The sequence below is a fragment of the Furipterus horrens genome, unplaced genomic scaffold (genome assembly GCF_987537825.1).
Source record: "Furipterus horrens unplaced genomic scaffold, mFurHor1.1.pri manual_scaffold_17, whole genome shotgun sequence".
NCBI classification, from domain to species: domain Eukaryota; kingdom Metazoa; phylum Chordata; class Mammalia; order Chiroptera; family Furipteridae; genus Furipterus; species Furipterus horrens.
The window spans coordinates 47,293,619-47,310,150 of NW_028327187.1; positions in this window are offsets into that span (position 1 = coordinate 47,293,619).

Sequence of the window (16,532 nt, forward strand, 5' to 3'; positions counted from 1 at the left end):
GGCCATTCTTGAGGAGCGCAGGCGCGGTGGTGCGCTCATTCACTCCCCAACCCTGCCCTTGGGTCGTGGGGGCGCACATAGGGAAGTGCTCCCACTCACTGGCCCAGGTGCGCGGGGCCGTGAGTCCAGGCGTCCCTCGGACACTCCCCAACGGACATAAGATCAGTGCCCCTATGGGCACAGGGAGGGCACACTGGACATGCAGAGGACCGTGCGCAGATACCCCTAGACAGCTACCATGGGCGCCAGGCCCCAGGCCTGAAAGAAGACCACTAGCTAAGGCTCTGTTTGTGCCAGCCCAGATGGGTGAGGGAAGGCAGTGGGCTGCGGCACTGGAACAGGGGGCGGCAGCGACTCACAGATGCTCACTTCCACTGAGCACAAGTGTCCACGGCCCCGCTCTAAGAGTCGAGAGACCAACTCCTGCCGCTTGGCTCAGCGGGACTAAGGGCACGGGCACACGAGCGTGAAAACACCTCAGCCCGGGGACAATAGGCACCAATCGTGGGGCAAATTCTTGGGCTGCTCACGCGCGTGCAGGGACGCGCGCAGGGACACGTCAACTGGCTCCAGTGGGCAGCAAGGGAGCGTGCCATGCCGGCAACCATAGGCCGACACCATTGCTGCAAGAAACAAGAACCTCTGAACCGCCACACCAGACCAGCTGTGGACGCAGAAAAAGAAGACGACACACCAAGGCTAAAACGGACATCTCCACAAAAGAATTCGAGATAAAGTGGATAGAGTGACTCTCAATCAACAAGCCAGAAGGAATATCCTAACAAAAAATCTGAAATATAACCAGACAGCATAAACAAACGATATAAAAGGTACCCCAAGAACATCAGGCTCAGGAGATCAAAGAGACTGCACCACAGAAACCCCCAGATCTACCGTAAAAAATCTGATACCACAAAGGTGGGAAGGCAAAGCAGACAAATCCAAATAACAAAAACAAACAAGAAGAATCCAACATGGTAAGACGCAGAAACAACCTCTCAATGAAAAGAGGAATCCCCAGAAAGAGAGGTAGATGGAATAGACATAGCCCAAATGTCAGACATGGAATTCAAAACTATGGTGGTGAAGAAGCTCAGTATGCTCGAAGACCTCAAAAACAACTATGACAACCTCCAAGGAAGTTACCAACAGCTCCAAGAAAATTACAGGGAACTTGCAGAGAACTACACCAGCATAAAAAAAGATATAGAAACTATCAACAAGAACCTATTTGTCGTCTGCAAATAGTGATAGTTTTACTTCTTCTTTCGCAATTTGGATGCCTTTTATTTCTTTGTCTTGTTTGATTGCTGTGGCTAGGACTTCCAACACCATGTTGAATAGAAGTGGGGAGAGTGGACAGCCTTGTCTAGTTCCTGAGTTCAGGGGAATGCTTTCAGTTTTTGTCCATTGAGTATGATGTTGGCTTCAGGCTTCTCATACATAGCCTTAATGATGTTAAGGTATGCTACCTCTATTCCCATTTTGCTGAGTGTTTTCAACATTAATGGGTGTTGTACTTTATCAAATGCTTTTTCTGCATCTATAGATATGATCATGTGATTTTTGTCTTTCATTTTGTTTAGGCGATGTATTATATTTATTGATTTGCAAATATTAAACCATTCTTACATCCCTGGGATGAATCCCACTTAATCATGGTGTATGATCTTTTTGATGTATTGTTGGATCCTGTTTGCCAAAATTTTCTTGAGGATTTTAGCATCTATGTTCATCAGTGATATTGGCCTGTAGTTTTCTTTCTTTGCTGTGTCTTGACCTGGTTTGGGGATAAGGGTAATAGTGGCTTCATGGAAAGAGTTTGGGATTTTTCCCTCTTCTTGGATTTTCTGGAATAGTTTGAGGAGGGTAGGAGTTATTTCTTCCCTAAATGTTTTGTAAAATTCACCTGTGAAGCCATCCGGTCCAGGGATTTTGTGTGCAGGGAGATTTTGGATTACTGTTTCAATTTCCTTCTTTGTTATTCGTCTGTTGTGACTTTCTACTTCTTCTTGATTCAGTTTTGGAAGATTATATGTTTCTAGAAATCTGTCCATTTCTACTAGGTTGTCAAATTTCTTGCCAAATAGTTGTTTGTAGTAATTTCTTATAATTGTTTGTATTTCTGAGGTATCAGTCGTGATTTCTCTTCTTTCATTTCTGATTTTGTTTATTTGGGTCTTCTCTCTTTTTTTCTTAATGAGCCTGGCTAGAGGCTTGTCAATTTTGTTTATTTTTTCAAAGAACCAGCTCCTAGTTTTGTTGATTTTTTGGATTGTTCGTTTAGTTTCTATGTCGTTTAATTCTGCTTTGATCTTGATGATTTCCTTTCTTCTTTTTGCCCTAGGCTTTGTTTGTTGTTGCTGTTCTAGTTCTTGTAGCTTTATGGTTAGATTTTTTATTTGAGATTCTTCTAGTCTTTTCAGATATGCCTGTATTGCTATGAACTTCCTTCTTAGGACTGCTTTTGCTGTGTCTCATAGGTTTGGGGCTGTTGTGTCTTCATTGTCATTAGTTTCTAGAAATTTCTTGATTTCTTCTTTGATGTCATTGTTAACCCATTCGTTATTTAAGAGCGTGTTATTCATTCTCCATGAGTTTGGGTATCTTTGATTTTTTTCCCTGATGTTGATTTTTAGTTTCAAGGCATTGTGGTCTGAAAAGATGCTTGATATGATTTCAATTTTCTTGAATTTGTTTAGGCTTGTTTTGTGTCCTATTATGTGGTCTATCTTTGAAAATGTCCCATGTGCATTTGAAAAGAATGTATATTTTGCTTCTTTCGGGTGAAAAGTTCTATATATATCAGTTAGGTCCATGTGGTTTAGTGTGTTGTTCAATGCCTGTATATCCTTGGTGTTTCTTTGCTTGGATGATCTGTCTATTATTGATGATGGAGTGTTGAAGTCCCCTACGGTGAGTGTGTTGTTGTTAATATCCTTCTTGTGGTCTTCTATTATTTGCTTTATGTATTTGGGTGCTTCTATGTTGGGTGCATATATGTTTATCAGTCTTATATCTTCTTCATGAATCGTTCCTTTAAGTATTATGAAATGTCCTTCTTTGTCTCTTTTTATTGCCCTTGCTTTGAAATCCGTTTTGTCTGATATGAGGACTGCTACCCTGGCTTTTTTTTCCAGTCCCTTTGCTTGGAATATTTTTTTATATCCTTTTACTTTCAGTCTATGTAAATCTTTTGTTTTGAGGTATGTTTCTTGTAGACAGCAAATATGGGGGTCCTGTTTTTTATCCATTCCGTTACCCTATGTCTTTTAATGGGAGCATTTAATCCATTTACATTTAACATTATTATTGACATGTATTTATTCATTTCCCTTTTGTATCTCTGTTCCTCTACTCTTTTTTGTTTTTTGTTTTTTCTCTTCATTTTTCTTAGAATATTCCCTTTAGGATCTCTTGCAATGCTGGTTTTGTGGAGATGTATTCTTTTAGTCTTCCTTTGTCTGAGAAACTCCTTATTTCACCTTCTATTTTGAATGAGAGCCTTGCTTGGTTGTGTATTCTTGGTTGTAGGCCTTTGTTTTTCATTGCTTGAAATATTTTTGACCATTCCCTTCTGGCTTGTAATGTTTCTGTTGAGAAATCGGTCGATAGTCTTATCGGAGCTCCCTTGTAAGTTATTTGCTGTTTTTCTCTTGCTGCTTTTAAGATTCTCTCTTTGTCTTGGAATGTTGCCATTTTAACTATGATGTGCCTTTGAGTGGGTTTTTGGAGGTTCCTCTTTATTGGAACTCTCAGTGCTTCTTGGACTTGCATAACTTTTTCTCTCATCAGGTTCAGAAAATTTTCTGTCACTATTTCTCCTACCAGTTTTTCAATTCCATGCTCCTTTTCTTCTCCCTCTCTTATTCCTGTGATCCTGATATTATTTTTTAATGCTATCCTGTAATTCCCTTACATCTTGTTCATATTTTTTCAATATTTTTTCATTTTGTTGTATCATTTGAGAATTGTTACCTACATTATCCTCTAACTCACTCATCCGATCTTCTGCTTCGTTTAGTCTGCTTTTGACTGATTCTACTGTGTTTTTCAGTTCAGAGATTACATTCTTCATTTCTTTCTGGCTCTTGTTGATAGTTTCTATGTCTTTTTTTATGCTGGTGTAGTTCTCTGCAAGTTCCCTGTAATTTTCTTGGAGCTGTTGGTAACTTCCTTGGAGGTTGTCATAGTTGTTTTTGAGGTCTTCGAGCATACTGAGCTTCTTCACCACCATAGTTTTGAATTCCATGTCTGACATTTGGGCTATGTCTATTCCATCTACCTCTCTTTCTGGGGATTCCTCTTTTCTTTTCATTGAGAGGTTGTTTCTGCGTCTTACCATGTTGGATTCTTCTTGTTTGTTTTTGTTATTTGGATATGTCTGCTTTGCCTTCCCACCTTTGTGGTATCAGATTTTTTATCGTAGATCTGGGGTTTCAGTGGTGCAGTCTCTTTGATCTCCTGAGCCTGATGTTCTTGGGATAACTTTTATATCGTTTGTTTATGCTGTCTGGTTATATTTCAGATTTTTTTTTTTGTTAGGATATTCCTTCTGGCTTGTTGATTGAGAGTCACTCTATCCACTTCATCTCGAATGCCTTTGTGGAGATGCTGTTAAAAACATAAACACACAGCCCCAGCAGGAGACCCGCACCCTCAAAAATATCCCCCACCCTCTATCTTGCTATCATTAGCCAATGAGCCAGTATTAATATAGATGTAGGGAGATTAGAGCTTTTACACTATAGGAGGAATAGATAAGAGTTGTTTTAGTGAAGGAAAAATATGATTTTTGAGAGAGGGGATAATAGGTTAATAATAGTTGAGACTGTGCAAGACAGTAAGTAATATTTACATTGTATGTTAATAACTAGAGAAAGAAATGGGGAAGAATGCAGAATATAGTAGGAAAATGGAATTATATAGTATTGGATTTAAATAGTATTTATAGTCTATTTATTTAGAATGAAAGGGAGGCTAAACTAGGCCCACAAACAAATAAACAACAGTTGAAGAAGAGGGATAAGAAGGAAAGATTATATAAAACAGATTAGAGATATAGTTTGTTTTTTCCTCCTTCCTTCCCCTCCTCCCTCCTCCCCTCCTCTTTCAGGAAGAAAAGAAAAAGGAAAAAGGGAATAAGGAAAAAAAAAAAAAAGGAATGTTTTTACTCAGTTCAGCTTTCTTGTGTCATCTTCTTTTTCTGCGTCCACAGCTGGCCTAATGTGATGGGTCAGAGATTCCTATTCCTTGCAGCAGTGCAGTGGTGTGCGCGAGGTGGCTGGCAGGGCGCAATGCAAGGCAGCCAAGAGCCCACCTCAGGTCTGCCATGCCGTGCTCCAGGAAAGCAGGCCACGGCATGCTCTGGGGAAGCTGTAGACGTTTGTTGTTTTTTTTTTTCACTCAAGCATCAGTGCACACCCAAGGCGGCTGGGGAACTAAGCTCAGGCCTGCCACACTGCGCTCCGAGAAAGCCCTCGAGGTGTTTTTTGGCTCGAGTGCCGGTGTGCACCCAAGCGGCTGGGGAGCCAGCCTCAGGCCTGCAGCGCCGTGTTCTGGGAGTTGGTTTTTCGCCTCTTAGGGCAGGGCCACAGACACTTGTGTTCCGTAGACGTGAGTGTCTGTGAGTCGCTGCTGCCCACCATTCCCGCACTTCCTGAGCGGGCACGCGCAGAGCCTGGGCAAGTGATCTGCGCTCCAGAATCCAGCCTGGTAGTTCAGCCTGGCACCCACTGGGCTGGCCAGGGGCGACTGCGCACAGTCTTCTGCGTGTCCAGTGGGCCCTCCCTGCGCCAGTTGGGTCACTGATTTTATATCTGTTGGCGTGTGTCTGAGGGGCACCTGGACGTGCAGCCCTGCGCACCTGGGCCAGTGAATGAGGGCACTTCCTTATGCGTGCCCCCGTGACCCAATGGGAAGGTAGGGGAGTGGGTGAGCGCACCACTGCACCTGCGCTCCTCAAGAATGGCCTACTATCCCCAAACTTTCCTCCCCTCTCCGCCGTCCACTAGAGAAAAATATAAAGGAGAATTATGTTCTCACTTGCCCGGCAGCACGCTGTCTCCTGTCCTTCAGTGCCAATGCCACTTGGTCGAGTCCGGTCTCTGCCAGTGGGCAGAGATCTGATCTCCTCCCAAGTCCTTTTCTGGGTGGCCTCTGGTCGCCAGAAAGCCTTTGTGTACTTCTAGCCAAAGCTCCGGCAGCCGCCCCAGTCAGGAATCCCGTTTCATCCACTTTTTCTCCGCTATCCTCACTAAACAGGTTGTTCCCAGATGGATTTTCTCTAATCCAGCAGTGCCTTGGCTTGACTCCTGTCAGTGTCCAGCTGCTCACTGAGATGTTCTGTCTGCAGTTAGCTCAAACTGCAGACAGGTCTCAGGAGCCTGAAACCGCAGCCTCTGCTCACTCCTCCGCCATCTTCCCCCCAATGACATATTTCACTGACCTAGAACAAATCCTCCAAAAACTCATATGGAACCAAAAAAGACCCCGAATAGCAAAAGCAATCTTGAGACAGAAGAACACAGCAGGAGGAATCACGATACCAGACATCAAACAATGCTACAAAGCCACTGTGATCAAAACAGTCTGGTACTGGCATAAGAACAGACATATAGATCAGTGGAACAGAATTGAAAGCCCAGAAATAAACCCAGGCCTCTATGGTCAACTAATCTTTGATAAAGGAGAAAGGAACATGAAATGGAGTGAGAAGAGCCTCTTTAACAAATGGTGCTGGGAGAACTGGACAGGGACGTGCAAAAAAATGAAACTAGACCACCAACTTACACCACACACGAGAATAAACTCAAGATGGATCAAAGACTTAAATGTAAGCCATGATACCATAAAATTCCTAGAGGAAAACTTAGGCAGGAAAATTTCAGATATCACACGTAACAATATCTTCACAGATACATCTCCTAAGGCAAGAGAAATAAAGGAAAAATAAACAAATGGGACGACATCAAACTAAAAAGTTTCTGCTCATCAAAAGAAAACATCAGCGAAATGAAAAGGAAACAAACCCTATGGGAAAACATATTTACCAATGATATCACAGACAGGGGACTGATCTCTAAAATATATAAAGAGCTTATACAACTCAACATCAAGAAAACAAACAGCCCAATTAAAAAATGGGCCAAGGACCTGAACAAACACTTCTCCGAAGAGGACATACAGAAGGTCCATAGGCACATGAAAAAGTGCTCAACATCATTGGCCATCAGAGAGATGGAAGTAAAAAACCACAGTGAGATACCACCTTACACCTGTCAGAATGGCCATCATCAACAAATCAACAAACAACAAATGCTGGCGAGGATGTGGAGAAACAGGAACCCTACTGCACTGTTGGTGGGAATGCAGACTGGTTCAGCCACTATGGAAAACAGTATGGAATTACCTCAAAAAACTAAAAAAGGAACTGCCATTTGAACCAGTGATTCCACTGCTAGGATTATACCTGAAAAATCCTGAAACCCTAATTCAAGAGAACTTATGCACCCCTATGTTCATAGCAGCCCTGTTTACAATAGCTAAGTGCTGGAAATAGCCTAAGTGCCCATCTGTAGATGAGTGGATCAAAAAACGGTGGTACATCTACACAATGGAATACTATGTAGCAGAAAGAAAGAAGGAACTCCTGCCATTTGCGACAACATGAATGGAACTAGAGAGAATTATGCTTAGTGAAATAAGCCAGGCAAAGAAAGCAAAATACCATATGATATCACCCAATACAGGAAACTAAAGAGCAACACAAACAAATGAACTAAATAGGCAAAGACTAGAATAGTAGTCAGTAGGGGGGAGGGGGGAGGGAGAGAAGGAGGATAAGTAAGGGAAGGGTCTAGTCAAGGAACGTATATGAATGACTCATGGACATGGACAACGGGGAGGGATACAATTGTGGGAGAAGGGATGGGCTGGGAGGGGGGAGCAATGGGGGAAAAATGGGACAACTGTAATTGAATAACCAAAAAATAAAATGAAAAAAAAAAAAAAGACAGTAAGATTTTCCCCTATTCCTATTATAGCATATATGGGAAGGAGGAAGAGATAGAGAGATTGCAAGGAATTGGCTCATATGATTATGGAGGCTTACAAGTCCAAAGACCTACAGAGTTAATCAGCAATTCAGAAACCCAGGAGAGTCAATGGTATAGTTCCAGTCCAGTCAAAATGCCAGAGAATGAGGAGACCCAACGATGTAAGTTCTAGTCCAGAAGCAAGGCATGCTTGAGACATAAGAAGAGACAATATTTCAGTTCAAGCCTGAAAGCAGGACAAAACTGATGTTCAGCTTAATCAGTTGTGCAGGAGGAGTTTCCTCTTACCCAGGGGAGGGTCAGACTTCTTGTTATTTTCAGGCCTTCAACTGATTGAATGAGGGCCACTCACATAAGGAAAAACAGTGTGCTTTACACAGTCTACCAATTAAAATGTTAATATCATCCAAAAATACTCTTACAGACACACTCAGAATAATGTTTGATCAAATACCTGGTCACTTAGGGCCCAGTCTTGACACATATAATTAACTATCGCAGCAGGGATAAGGGTATGTCTCATCTCCTTGTTAGGAGAGATAGTCCTCTCTCTTTCCACTTGGAGATGGACCAGCATCTCCAAGAAAGTAAGTTCATTTTTAAGATGATCTAGGCTAAATGAAGCTTACAATACCTTAATTCTTATAAAGATACTTCTAGGGATTTAGGATACAATGATCCTAAGTCTGTAAATAGGAGAAGGGTATAAAATTACTAGTTGGAACTGCCCTCAGTCCTTTTCAAATTTTCTTTTATTTTGACTGGTCCCACCTAGCATTGTCCCCTCTGCTGGGGTTTAGACAACATTTGAAGAATGAAGGGTATGAAGATGTCAGATAAAGAAGCCACGAGCTATGGAAAAATCATGGAACAACAGCTGTACATAAAGAGAAATTATAGAACCAGAATATAAGAACATGTCAAAAAATAGTCCAATTTCAGGAAGTTCATGGAGAATTCAGGTCAGAATAAAATAACAGATCATAACCAGGCAAATAATCAATAGAAGACTCCTGAAGCTAGAGGGCAAGGCAAATCCAAGGTAAGAGTCATAATAGTAGACGCTGACACAGAGATGCAGAGACAAGGAGACTTGGAAACCAACTTGTCACTGACAGGAATTCTCTCAGACTTTTTCACAGAAGCCTGGGGACTTATTTGATAGGATCTGGCCAATCCAAGACCAACATGGCTATAAGTCACAGAATCAGGATCCTTCTCAGAAAGATGTTCCAAGGACTCTGAGAAACCCACCAGAGTCTTGAGTTTGGAAATAGATTTCACTGGCAGGTGGGAGAATTGCAAAGAGATGACCAAGAAGGAAGGAAACAATAAAGAATTTTAAATTAAGTCCTGATTATAGCAAATCTTCCCCAAACTCAAGGATGGGTTTAATAGAGAGCCACGTAGTATTGGAATTCTGCTACATAAATGCAAAACAATAAGAAAGTAGAGAATGCTAGTCTATCAGTAAAAATTCATAGCAGTTGATTCTGTTCCAGTAAACTACTACTTTCAGTAAATACCATGGCGATTAACATATTTTTTCCTGAACTTGAGCCAAGTTAGAAAGCCCTACCAACTTAATTTTGCTGTGGGTGGTTGTAATTTTGGAACTATGTAAGCTTTTCTTTCTCACAGTGATGTCTCTTCTAGATTTCATACTCCCACTCTGACAATTACACTACAAAACAATATATAGGTATTGATTGCAATGGCCTATCTGGAATGATGAATGAGAGCACTCATTCATTCATCCATTCAACACATGTATTGAGTTTCTATTACATTCAGGCATATTTCTAGGCACTAGATATATAGAAGTTGGAAAACCACATAAAAATTATTTCTCATAACCTTTGTGCTCTTGTGCATTCTTAATGTGCTGTTTAGAGGTCTTGCTAACTAGGACTTTTGACCTAGTCTGGTACACACATGAAAAATCAGCTTTTCACTGCAATTAGAAGCTGTTTTCTCACTATCTGTTCTTTAATGGTATAATGAAGTATCTGAGTCCTAGGAAAGTACCCTTATTCTCTATCAAATATGAAAGAGAATTGGCATAAATGGAAATCTGAGTGTGCCTTAGAACATCCAAGTCTTGCAGTATAAATACAATATCTTTCTTTATAAAAAATATTTTCTATTGATTATGCTGTTAGAGTTGTCGCAATTTCTTTTCCTTCTGCTCTCCTCCACCCAGTGAACCCCCTCCCTCCAGTTCTTCCCCCATTTTAGTCCATGTCCATTGGTTGTACATATATTTCTTCTCAACCTCTTCCTGTCTACTCCATTCCCTCCTACTATGCGTCTTAATTCCTGCATCACCTTCTTCCCTTTTTCCCTTCCCCCTCTCTGCTGACCTGCCCCCCAATATGTTCCCCATACCTATAGTTCTTTTTCCACTCTTGTTTTCTACTTAGTTTGCCTTTGTTTCAATTCCCTAGCTTCTGTTGTTGGTTGTTGTGACACAGTTTTCATTTTAATGTTCATAGTTTTGATCCTCCTTCTTCTAAAACAGTCCCTTTAACATCTAATATAACAGTGCTTTGGATCTAATGAACTCCTTCGGTTTTACTTTGTTCTGGAAGCACTTTGTCTGCCTTTCTATTCTGAATGACAGCTTTGCTGGATAGAGTATTTGTGGCTATAGGTTTTTCATTTTCCCCTGGCTGGTTTGGCTCAGTGGATTGAGCATCGACCTGCGAGCTAAGTGTCGCTGGTTCGATCTTCCAGTCAGGGCACATCAGAGAAGGAAAACTCTGACTCCAAAAAACCTCCGCTGCCTTGCGGCATACCTCTTCAGGGGAAAGGCTAAGGGAGTAAACCCCGACAGAAAATCCGGAGCCGGAGTCCCTAAGGTGGTTCGACGTTGTAGTCAATACCGACAACTCCTGCGGCGCACCTGAAGCCAAGCTGTATTGACTCCGTCTTTCCCTTGGACCCTTCAGCTGCGAAGAGAGGGGGGGTCTGCTGCATGGGCAACAGCAGACCCTCCATATAACCCTGCCCAGGCTCTGTAGCTTCAGCTTCACTGGAGAGGACACTCCAGCGTCATCACAAGATGTCGATTCAACACGGGAGGAGACAGATACCGTGTCACTCCCGAGTTGGACTGCACAGCCATTCTCGGCGGTGCAGATAGACTCTTAAGAAGCTACACCATCGTCTCTCGAGACGGACGGCTGCCGACGACGACGACTTTGAATATTTCTTGCCAGTCCCTTCTTGCCTGCAGAGTCTCCTTTAAGAAATCAGCTGATAGTCTAATTGGGACCCCTTTGTAAATAAATCTTTTCTTCTCTCTTGCTGCTTTTAAGATTCTCTCTTTATCTTTAATTTTTGACATTTTGATTATAATGTGTTTTGGAGTGGTTCTCCCTGGGTCCAGTTTTTCTGAAACTCTCTGTGCTTCCCGGACCTGTAAGTTTATTTCCTTCCCCAAGTTCAAAAAGTTCTGCTTCATTATTTTTTTCACATAATTTTTCAATTTCGAGTTCTTCTTCTTCACCTTCTGGCAAGCCTATAATTCTAATGTTTGTTTAATGATAGCTGTCCCAGAGGTTTCTGAGCCTCTCCTCATATTCCTCACTTTTTGTTTCTTCTTTATGCACTGGTTGACTGCCTGCCTTCCCTATGTTCCGATTTGTTGATTTGATCTCTGGTTTTTGTTTCCTCACCACTTGTCTCGTATGTGTTTTCATTCATTTCAGCAGGACTAGCTTTCATTCCTTCCCCATCTTGTTCAATATCTTTTGTTAATTCTCTAAGCTGCCTTATAACTATAGCTCTGAACTGATCCTCAGAAAGATGTTCTATTTGTTCATCAGTTAATTCTTGTATTTGCTTTTAGGTTAGCTGCGCCATTGGAATTTCAATTATTATTCGTGCCATCCTGACCATTTTTACTTATCTTTCCTTCTTGGGTGGGGCTGTCACACCTCCTACACTATTGGGTGCAGATCCCTGAGCACTTGTCACTATCCAGCGACCCTTCTCACCACACTTTGGCACTTTGTGTGGGGGTGGGGGTCCAAGATGGATTCCTGCCATTACTCTCTGCTGAGAGACCAGGAGCCTCTTCATCTGCCCCCATGCCCTCTGGGCCTCACAGTTCAAGGCGATGGGGGTCTGCCTTCCCCAGCATTAGAATCATGAGCTGACGGGTCTCGATTGCAACCAGGACTGCTCCCCTGGTGTTTCTCACAGTCCAGCTGCTGTCGACACTGCTGCTGCTGACAACACAGCTTGACCTGTCTGCCCCGACTTCGCCCCTCCTACCCATCCGGATGAGCACCACTTGTTTATAACTTCATATGTTGGGCTTCCATGTAGTTTTATTTTCTGGAACGTCTGGTTAATTCTGGTTTTGCAGTAGTTGTAGTCCTTCTTAGTTGTGGAGGGAGACAGAGCGTGTCAGTCTAAGCCTCCATTTTGGCCAAAAGTCTGAATACAATATCTTTCCATACTAATTCCTTAGACTCCTATCTACTCCAAAATGTATGTTTAAGCTCTACTCACCAAGCTCATGGACCTTTTGAAACCAGAAACCTTAAGGCCATTATTCATAACTTACAAACATTTACTGAGTACCTATCAAGTGACAAGTAGACACAGTCATATAATTATTCTATTTATTTCTCACAACAACACTGTGAGAAAAGCAGAATAGCTATTCTAAACTTTCTAGACTTCTGGTTTCCTAACAAGATATGATAATAACTTGTCAAAGAACAATAAGCTAGTTAAATAGTCCATTTGGAATATGAAAATACTTATTTTGACTCTATGGCTCTTTCACCCTACTGTCCTTATGAGGAACATTTTTTCCCCTATCAGTCCCCCTATGTGCATGAAACATGACCACAAACACAGCACACATGGTAGTCTTAATCTTTCAGGTATATTCAACCATCTTGACTATTCAGTAGCTATTATTTCCTCTAGATTCAATATTGGCATGGGAAAACCAAGAGGGTACAGGGAGGTCGTGATGTTAGTGAAACATTTATTGACTAAAATGTGACTGAGAGTATGTAATTCTATCCCTATTCATTTTGAGATTGGAAAATCAAAGATCAGGGTAGTTTCACAATAGAGATTAATGCAAGAACAGACAAAACAGAAGAAGTCTCATATCTGTATGAATGGTGACATTTATGAATATTCTACTTTGCCACTGATTGGTGGGGAAAACTTTCAGTTTTGACATGGCCATAAGGAAGAATTAATTAGATAGAAGCACCTATACAAATCCATCTGGTGGCTTTTCTGTGTTGTTTCTTTCATTTGTTTTTTCTTGTTGCTTTTTACTTGCTTATCACATTTGTTGTGTGGGTTGGCACAGTGGACACAATTTAATGTTGCAATTTAGTGTTGTAATTTAATGTTTTGTGCACCACCAAGTCAGTTCTCAATTATGTGTAAAATGTGACAGCCAGGAAAACAAGAAAAGGGGTGACAGATAATTCTCTACAGTCCAATAGACTCGATAGTTGTTTCTACCATAACCCCTAGCAGACCTTTCCTTAAACCTTCAAACAAGAAAGTAAACTGGACTTTTGGCCAAGATGGAGACCTAGACAGACACGCTGTGTCTCCCTTCACAACTAAGAAGGCATACAACTTCCTCAAAACTAGAGAAAACCAGAAGATCCAGAAAATAGAGCTGCACTGAAGTCCAAGAAAAAAGATATAAAGAAGAAATACTCATCCAGACAAGTAGGAGGGGTGGAGACAGGGCGGAGAGGACATGGTGTGGTGGCGGCAGCAGTGGTGTCAGCAGCAGACTGCCAGAAAGTGCAGTCACACGTTTTAAAAAGTCAGGAGGGACACCTGGGGAGCACTCCCAGCACCAGACCAGAACACTGCAGCTCACAGTCCCAGCGCCAGGGAGAATAAAGCCTTATTGCTTTTTACTGTGAAAACCAGTAGGGGTTGTGGTGAAGGTAGAAACTGCCAGTCTCTCAGCACAGTCCACTTGTTTAAAGGGCCCCCATCATCCTAAAACAACCGCAGACCCACCCACTCTGGGAACAACAGCCAGGGCAACAACTAGAGAGGTGCCAGTCCCGTACAAAAGTGGAAGAATTGCCTGGAAAAGGGGAGAGTGCTGAGCAAGCGACATTGTTCCCTCTCAGACCCCTCCCCCACATACAGTGCCACAACATGGTGAAATAGGTTGCCCTGTTCTGATGAATCCCTAAGGTTCTGCTCCTTATAACAGGAGTGACAGCTCTACCTAAGGCACAGAGGCAAAGAAACACAGGAGCCTGTCAAGATGAGGAGACAGAGAAGTATGGACCAAAAGGAGGAACAGATCAAGGTTCCAGTGGGAGAACTAAGTGATGAGGAGATAGTTAACCTAACAGATATAGAGTTCAAAACACTGGTGATAAAGATGCTCACAGGCTTGACATATATGCTTAAGTATGGCAAACGCATAAATGGCAAAGGGAAAAAACCGGGTTTCAGATCAATGATTTGGAACATAAGGAGAAAAACAACAGTGAACTAGTACAGAATGAGGAAACAAGAATTGAAAAAAAAAATGAGGCGAGGCTTAGGAACCTCTGGGAAAACTTTAAATGTGCCAACATCCAAGTCATTGAAGTGCCAGAAGGAGAAGAGAAAGAGCAAGAAATTGAAAATTTATGTGAGAATATAATGAAGGAAAAATTCCCATATTTGGTGAAGGAAATAGACATACAAGTCCAGGAAGCACAGAAAGTTCCAAACAAGCTAGACCCAAAGAGGACCACACCAAGACACATCAAAAGTAAAATGCCAAAGGTTAAAGATAAAGAGAGAATCCTAAAAGTAGCAAGAGAAAAACAGAGGGTTACCTGCAAAGGGGTGCCTATAAGACTATCAGCTGACTTCTCAAAAGAAATTTTGCAGGCAAGAAGGGACTGGCAACAAGTATTCAAGGTGATGAAAAGCAAGGACTTATAACCAAGATAACTCTATCCAGAAAAGCTATCATTTGGAATGGATGGGCAGATGAAGTGTTTCCCTGACAAGGTAAAGCTAAAGGAGCTCATCATCACCAAGCTATTATTATATGAAATGTCAAAGAGACTTACTTAAGAAAAAGAAGATCAAAACTATGAACATTAAAATGACAACAAACACACAACTATCAACAACTAAATCTAAAAAATAAAAACAAAAACAAACTAAGCAAACAACCAGAATAGGAACAGAATCATAGGTGTGGGGATCGATCATTCAGAGGGTTATCAGCTGGGAGGGGGAAGGGGTAGAAATGGGGAATGGTGCAGGGGTTAAGAAGCATAATTAGTAAATATAAACTAGACAGGAGGAAGTTAAGAATAATATAGGAAAGGGTGAAGCCAAAGGATGTATATGCATGACCCATGGACATGAACTAAGGGGGGTGGGATTACTGGAGAGAAGAGGGGTACTGGGCAGAGGGGAGCAAAGGGGAAAAAATTGAAAATACCGTAACAACGTAATCAATAAAATATACTTTTAAAAAAAGGGAAGTAAACTTATTTTCTTCCAGTTTTTTACATTCACTTGTGGTCCTGTAGTGGAGGTGATAGTAAGGAGGATAAAGACTCTAAAGGCCAAAAGTAAATGGAAATCATCCAGCAAGTAGCTCAAAGCATCAAGCAACTAGATAAATATCCCAAGATGAGTTGAGAATTGACTGCCATTGTGATTCGGAAAACTCAGGTGCAGGTAGATTATTGATTATTTTGCAGTAGAAAATGTTTCCTCAGTGTCTGAACCGCCAGAAACATGAACAATGAGAGGAAAATATTTTCAATAAATAACCTAAGCTGACTTTACAGGGATGTGAATCAGGCCCCAACTCAAATCCATAGGTAAGGAACATAGTAGGCAGCTATACCTTTAAATTCAGTCATTCACAAAGTGAAACACAAATAGCCAATTAGGCAATTTTTATTTTTTTCTGTCTCTGCACAAATAATACTATCTCATCTCATCACATTGATAATGTATTGTCAGCATTGGATGAACACATTGTCTATAAACATTTTAAAAATTTGGGCCCACGAAAATCACTCAGGTAATGTTCTTTTAAGACCACAAGGTATTACATTACCTTTTGTACTCCTCATCACATCTCTCTGGGAAGGCTGAACAGAGAATTTTGAAGCTCAAAAGTTATTTCTGTCCAAAGTTTTTAAGACCCCCTGGTTCTCAATAGCCCAGAGCCCTTCATTCTCTGCCCTTAAAAGTCTGTTCTCAAATAATTCCATAACCTTACTTTGTTGTGAATGATAAATAATACCACTTCTTTGACCAAGTTCCTCATCTCTTAAATTGGTTTTAAAAATACGAGTATATATCTGGAAAATGGGAAATTCAGCACAATTCATGATTTAACAACCAGTACATTCATTCAGTATTAAATATGAATGATAGGATGAGTTCAATGTTATACACAAAGTAGACTTACTTTTCTAAAGTTCAAGGAATAAA